This window comes from Myotis davidii, unplaced genomic scaffold, assembly GCF_000327345.1.
Source record: "Myotis davidii unplaced genomic scaffold, ASM32734v1 scaffold415, whole genome shotgun sequence".
NCBI lineage: Eukaryota > Metazoa > Chordata > Mammalia > Chiroptera > Vespertilionidae > Myotis > Myotis davidii.
The window spans coordinates 4,832,770-4,840,316 of NW_006287951.1; the positions used below are offsets into that span (position 1 = coordinate 4,832,770).

The following is a 7,547-nucleotide window of genomic DNA, read 5'->3' on the forward strand; positions in this document are numbered from 1 at the left end:
CATCCTGCCGGCGCCGAGAGCCGAGCGAGCCCCGTGCGGAGAGCCAAGGCCGGGCGGGTCGCTCAGCTCCCGCCAACGTGAACTGAGCCGCCACCTTGTCGCGACGCCTGCAATATATCCCACTTCCGGTTTCAACTCTCGCGAGAGATGGGGCGGAGTTAACGCCAGGATTTCTGGAAAGAGTTTTTGGGAAGGACTCAGGTCTTTAAATCTTCGCAGTCTAACAGATAATAAGTCACAACCACAATACTGAGAAAATAGAAACAAAAGTCCCCAGATAAATAAGTGCGCGGGTGCGATTGGCTAATTCCCTAGGATGAAGCTTTCACGGCAAAGATGCATTTCTGGAAGCAAATTAGAAATAAAACAAAAAAAAAGATTTTAAAGAACCAAAAACTAAAAATAGTTTTAAAATAAACGTAAAGTCTCACTGAGGCTTTAAAATGATCTCCCCGAAAATTTTCTTTTTTTACCCTGGATTTTTTTTTTTTACCTCTATCCCTCTCCCTTCCTCTCTGTAAAAAATCAATAAAATATATTATATATATATGATATCCAGTATGTATCCTCATGATGAGTAACAGATTTTGCAAATTATTCTCTCAGGCCCCTGGACACACCCAAATAGTCACTAAGAACAATTAATTCTTTCAGGAAATAAAGGGATTGCGACTCATCTGTGGTCAGTGGAAAATCTGATTATTGTATTATGAACAATTCGAACAGAAAATAAGGCTCAAATTTGGGGGTTTTCTGCCCCAAGAATGGGGTGAATTAAATCACAGAGACTCAAATACAGTTATTGTCCTTGAGCAAAGGTGCTCAGGAAGAGCTAGTCCAGGGGTGGGCAAACTTTTTGAGTCGAGGGCCACAATGGGTTCTTAAACTGGACCGGAGGGCCGGAACAAAAGCATGGATGGAGTGTTTGTGTGAACTAATATAAATTCAAAGTAAACATCATTACATAAAAGGGTACGGTCTTTTTTTTTTTTTACTTTTATTCATTTCAAACGGGCCGGATCCGGCCTGCAGGCCGTAGTTTGCCCACGGCTGAGCTAGGACCTACTGAATCTGGGTGTGACCCCTGTGGACAGTGACAGGGCAGAGAGAAGGAACCTGCCTCCAGCCAGCTCAGAGACCATGCTCCCCTCCAGCAAATTCAAACTTCCTGTAAGTTAAATGTGCCAGTATGGGTGGGATCCATGGTCCACCCTGACACAGAAGGAATTAAGGGAAGTGTGGAGACATTCAACCCAATAGCACCTGGAGAACACACAGGGACAGGAGTTAAAACCAGAGTTTGGCGTGTCCCAGAAACAGGAGCAGATGTTCGTGCTGGGAGAGGGGCAGACTGGCCGCAGGCAATAAGGTAAAGCACAGGGTCCAGGCAGGTGACAGAGTGGAACCCTAGCCACAGTAAGTGAGGTTCAGACAACAGTCTCCTGGACTTGGGGCATCACACGATGAACCAAAGGGCTAAGCCAGGAAGCAATTATTAGAACAAGGCAGGTGCCCGGTCACAGGGATTATGGTGAGAACCCAGGGGTTTCAGCTGAGCCTCTGAATTCCTGGCCATGGGCTTCTTAACAGCTCCGAGGAGGTCTAAGTCTTGGTGGATGAGAGAAACCTACAAGAAGCAGGAAGTGGCCCGGCCCTGCAGTGGCAACCTGGCGGTGCAGAGGCAAGAAGCCAGGCAGAACACAATGGCACATGGTGTCCAGGTCCGCCCCTGCCTAATGGCCAAAGTGGATTCACTCCCACCTAGACTACAAATCCCACCGAGCAAGACCTGAAGGGCTTCATTACCCAAGGGGGTCCCCAGTACCTCAGTGAACCCATGCCTGCGGCACAGCCTGCCTTGGAGGCCAAGCCGCTCACTAAGGGGTGACACCTGTGGGGAGTGTGAGGGTGAGGAGAGGGAACCTGTCTCAAGCAAGTTCAGCGACCCTGCTCCCCTCCAGTAAAGTCAAACTTCCTACACCCTCTGTGGGATTGATGGGCCACAGGGAGGGCTAATGGAAGTGGGGGGACGTCTCACCCAACAGCACAGGCCAGGAGTCAGAAAGCAGACTGTGTGCCATCTCCCTGGATAAGGAGAGACACTACTGCATGGTCAGCTTGTGGTTCACACAGGGCTATGGTGGGACAGGAATTCCAGACTGTGACCTCGGGACTCCAGGGCACCAAGTGGCAGAAACAGGGCAACTGATAGAGACATGAGTAAAGGCTCATGCCTCCGTGCCCACCATAGAGTCACACTGAAAAAGGGAAGGGGATAGAAATCCACTCAGTGTGGAGCAGGCAACAGCCAGCAAAGCAGAACCAAGACCCAGCTGGCCAGCCTCAGCCCCTTCGTACGCAGAATGAGTTCATGAAGGCTGATCTGCCACAGGCTGAAGGTCTCACTGAAGGAGATCTGGGTCTTTTTGAAGGTGTTCTTGTTTTCGTGGCAAGTGCTCTGACGCAGCAACATGACATGTTGAGGAAGGAGCTAGCGCAGGTGCCCAGGGTTGCCTCGATGCCTCGCAGTAGGTCATTGATCTTGAAGATGAGCAGCATCTGGCGTGGCACTTGGGTGAGGAGCTGGCTGATCTGGCGGAGGCAGGTGGCCGCGTTTTTTCTCATTTCTCAGGGGCAGTGACTGGAGCTTGGCTGATGCCCCTGTTGACCAAGTTCCACGAGCAGGCCATCAGCATGCAGGCCAGCAAGGGGTGGAAGTCGCCAGCTCCCAGATGCTGGCAATACTTCTTCACCTTCTCCATGTCAGTCCAGATCAGCGACTGCCAGAGGTGGCAGTGGTCCAGGCGGAACTCTTCCGTGAGCGCCTGGTAGAGCCCGTGATCCCACAGGACAAACTCCGCCTCTCCGGTGTCCGGGCCCTTGCGCACCAGCACGCTGCCTGGGTGGGGGTCGCAGTGCACGAAGCTGTTGACAAAAATCATTTCACTGTATATGTATCTTGCCTGGGTGGCACGAGATCTCGTTGACATCAATCTTGTTCCTCTCCATGTAGTCTCTGTCGTTGACCTGCACACCATCTAAAACTCCATCAGAATGACCCGCTTGGTGGACAGCTCCCAGTAGATTTGGGGGACCTTTAAGAAATCAAAGTGCTTGAGTATTTGGGCCACTTTCTCTGCATTCCTCCCTTCATTGAGGAAATCCAACTCCAAAGGCAAGTTCTTCCTGGCTTCGTCCACCAGCCACATGAATTCAAATGCTGGAAGCAGCTGTTTGACAGCCAGGACGAGCGCCCCCATCAGGAGAATGTCCTTTGAGCTCTGCACCTGCACCTTCGGTTGCTGGACCTTCACAGCCACCATCCACCTGTCATGCAGCACTGCCTTACGGACCCGGGCCAGGGAGGTGGCCCCCATAGGGGTGTCATCAAAGCTCACAAACAAATCATAGATCCGTGGCTGAGGTGCAGGTGGAGGTGCGGACTTGTGGAGTCTGGGGAGAGGCTGGGAGAATCAGGGGACAGGATTTTTTGTTTTGTTTTCTTTTCTAGCAAGTAGTTGTTTGCATAACTAAACAGCATGCTCAGCAAAAGCAGATGAGTGTCTCCAAAACATCCAGGAGGAAAAGACCACATTGTCAACTGACGAGTGAGTGGCCAAGATGAAATAAAGCACCTTTGGCAACATCTAATTAAGAACATAAGGAGAATAGTTCATCCATCTCTGCTCTTTTTTCTTTTTTATCACCACTATACCCTCCTCTATACCCCCTCCACCTCCATCCAATCCCACAATCACCACACTGTTGTCCCTTTATGTGAGCTTTTTGTTTTCCCTCTTTCTTTCTTTTTGGCTCAATTCCTTCCCCCCATCACGACCCCCCCCCCACACACACACACACACACACCACAGCTGTCAGCAGCTCTCTGTCAGTTTGTCACTATTTTGCTTGTTAGTTCATTTTGTTCATTAGGTTCCCCAAAGGAGTGAAATCATATGGTACTTGTCTTTCTCTGACTGATCTCACTTAGCATGATGCTCCCCAAATTCATCCATGTTATTGCAAAGGGTAAGATTTCCTTCTTTTTTACAGCCGAATGGTATTCTATCATGTAAATGTGCCTCTGCCTTTTTATACACTCATCTACTGAGGGACACTTGGCTGCTTCCAAATCTTGGCCATTGTAAATAACATTGCAATGAATATAGGGGTGCATATATTGTTTCAATTTAGTGTTTCGGATTTCTTCTGATAAGTTCCTAGAAGTGGAATTGCTGTGTCATACGGCAATTCCATTTTTAATTTGGGGGGTGTTTGGGGGGGGTAACTCCATACTCCTTCCCACAGTGGCTGCCCCAATCTGCTTTCCCACTAACAGTGCAAGAGGGTTCCCTTTTCAGTGCATCCCTAGCAACATTTGTTGTTTGTTGATTTCCTGGAGATAGCCATTCTGACAGGTGTGAGTTGATACTTCATTGTGGTTTTAATTTTCATTTCTCGGATGATTAGCGACGTTGAGCATCTTGTTATACGCCTGTTGGTGGCCTGTATGCTTTCTTCGGAGAAGAGTCTATTCAGGTCCTTTACCGTTTTTTTAATTGGTTTGTGTTTTTGGGTGTTGAGTTAGGGGCAGAAAGATGTAAGCCTTGCTGAAAGGATTTACATTAGCTATACACGAAAGGGATGGGAGAAAGTGCAGTGGAGCTAGTTCTGGGATAGGTGCATCAGGGTCCTCAAAGAAGTGTCCACGCCTGTGGATTCCCTGTGGGCAGCAGATTGGAAAGGTCATTGTAAATGAGAAGCGGGAGCTCCTGGGATTACAGGAATGTCAGAGCTGGTCCACCGCTATTAACAGGCTAACTAGGCACTCTCAGGCAACTGTGTGTTGTTGGTTTTTACTCTCAGGCAATTGTATGTTGTTGTTTTTAATTTAGAATATCTCATAATTTTTTTTCTCGCCGGAGTGTAGAAGGTAGAAGAAAGATTTCTTTTCTCTCCTGGCTTTGGCAATGGTTGTGGGAGCCCAGCACCCCAGGCTCCCTCAGTGGTGTGAACTTCCTGTTTTTCCTGATCTCAAGTAAAGTTCTCCCTCCCTCTTTGCATCTTTAGTTCTTGCAACAATTTTCTAATCTTTTTGCTCAAAATACCTAGAATATGTTCTGTTTTCCTGTATGTTGTATTAGCCAAGATATGTTCAAGAAAAAGTGAACAAGCAGATGTTTTCAACCATTAAAAAAATAATAATCCAGGGATACAATACCCACGGGCCATTTTGGGGAAGAAAAAAAAAAGACTTGACAGTAAAATCTAGTCAAACGAGAGCTGGAGAAAAATAAAGGACACAGAAAGAAAGAACTGTGTTTAAAAGATAGATGATTAAAAATAGCGCAGGTAAAGTGGGTAGGAAATGTCATAGTGACGGTAGTAGGGTACTTAACGAATAAATATACATGGTTCTGGAAGACCATTATGATATGGTGACATACTGAGCAGAAACCTCCATGAATAAGGGAGGGAGCTATGGAGATTTCTGGGCAATGAGTTTTCAAGTGAGTGTATAAAATGTTACAAACATCAGGAAAAACATCCATTCTTGCTATCCGCATCTTATAGTAATTGAACTTGGTGATTATGACACCTACCACCACCAGATGGCAGCACACTTGGGGAAAACTCTGGAGAGAGCCCCTCTGTGGTGATAAAACTGAACAGAGGTAAACATCATAGAAGGATAAAGAGAGTTCTGTGTAGTGTCTCTAGCCTCTGAATCTTAAACTTGTCAGGCATTTCATTGGACTTTCTAATTTCATCAGAAAACATACACACAGACACAGACACACAATATCTCTCCTTTATAAGTTTTATGACTTCCAGATTCCATTCTTGAATTGAAAAGGGTGAAAAGATCAGATTTAAACTGCATAAATTATCTTCGCTTCTCCGTTGTGAAACACACCTACCTACAGATTCTGTTTTTCTACATCAAGTCAAGAAGTCCTCTCTACTCTGTGCACAAGTACAATTCAGGATGATAGGGAGTTCTATGAGCCCCGGAGAAAACCTCAACCAGCTTGTACAGGATGCAAATGGAAAATAAATGCTCCAACCTCAAGATGGATACCCAGGGGGCCATTCTGCAAGTTTCTCAGAGGTCTTGAAGAAATAAGCATGACTTTAATAATGGATGCTTCTATTGACTTTTTCTTCTTTCTTTTCTCACTCTCCCTGACCCATCAATTCTGTTCCTTGGAAACTTTTCTCAAATAAACTATCAGTATCCAAATCATTGTCCCAGGACCTGCCTTTTGGGGCACCTAAACTAAGCCAAAAATTAATTCAGTAAACATTTACTGAGTATCCTAAGGTAACAGTGAGACAAGATCCATAGAAGATAAAATTCCTAGTACCTGCCATACTGTGTATAAAGGGAAAACCAACAAATAAACAATGATTACAATATATTGTTAGAAATGCTGTGTTACTGGCAAAAACAGAATGATGAAGGAGGGCATGAAGGAGGGGTCACCTAATCTAAACTTGGGGGAAGGGCTTCCTGGAGGATGTATGGCTTGAACTAATAGATAAAGTGTGGATCAAACACAGCTATAACAACTCTATGCCATGCAAATATCAACTGAAAAATCAAGTGATACCCCTGTATGAGCTGTGTAGTGGTTATGTTTTGTGCTGTTGAGTATGCAATACATGACATGATTTAAGGTAATACATGGATGGACTTTTAAACTTTGTAGTTATGTTAATGCATACTAGAATAAAAAATAAAGAGAACAATAAACTTGATTTTACAGAGTATTATGGTTTAGGATGAGGCTAAAATTATTTAATGATTTGAAATTAGTTTTAGAAAGATATTGAGTGAATAATAATACCTGGGTGCAGATTGGCAAAGATCGTGGGAATGGTATGCAGATTACTAAAGTTTGAGAAATAGTGTTGTCGCGCAAGGAAAATCTAAAACAAAATTCCTGCTTTCCAGAAACTCAACAGATTGTTAGGGACACATAGACCCATTAGCAAGGATGATTAATGCTACAATAAATTTAGAGAGTGGCTTATGGAAATGAAAGAACAAGTAACGGAACAGGCTCATTGTAACCATCCTGGGAACACCTTCCTGGTTACCAGCAACACGAAGGTGAAACCTGTTGGACCAAGTCCAGGACACACACACACACGCGCGCACACACACACGAAGTGGGAGAGGTGAGTTCATCAATCAGAAACACTGGAGTTTGAAGCATATTTTTCATTTGGCTTCAGTTATCAGAGCATTTCAGTGTGAATTATTCAGATATTTGTCGCCATTTTTTCCTACTGGACCCAGAAGCTGGAGAAATGCTAACATATATAACGCTTTCTACATTCCAGGCATGTTTTAAGAGCTTTACATTCTCCATCCTCCTAACCTCCCCTCCCCCCTTCTTTTTTTAACAGAAGAGAAAACTGACGTAAACGAGGTTAAGTAACTTGCCCGGGTAATGCAGCCGGTAAATGAAGCAGCAAGGATTAAACCCAGGCGTTCTGACTCGAGTATCTCTTTTTTTTTTAATATATTTTATTGATTT

The 7,547-nt window shown here is 45.1% G+C and overlaps 1 pseudogene; it reads right to left on the bottom strand.

Annotated features, from left to right (window-relative positions):
- The window catches only part of LOC102763485, a 16,924-nt pseudogene extending 13,487 nt beyond the window's left edge, over positions 1-3,437 (bottom strand).
- Between the last annotated feature and the right edge of the window lie 4,110 nt (positions 3,438-7,547).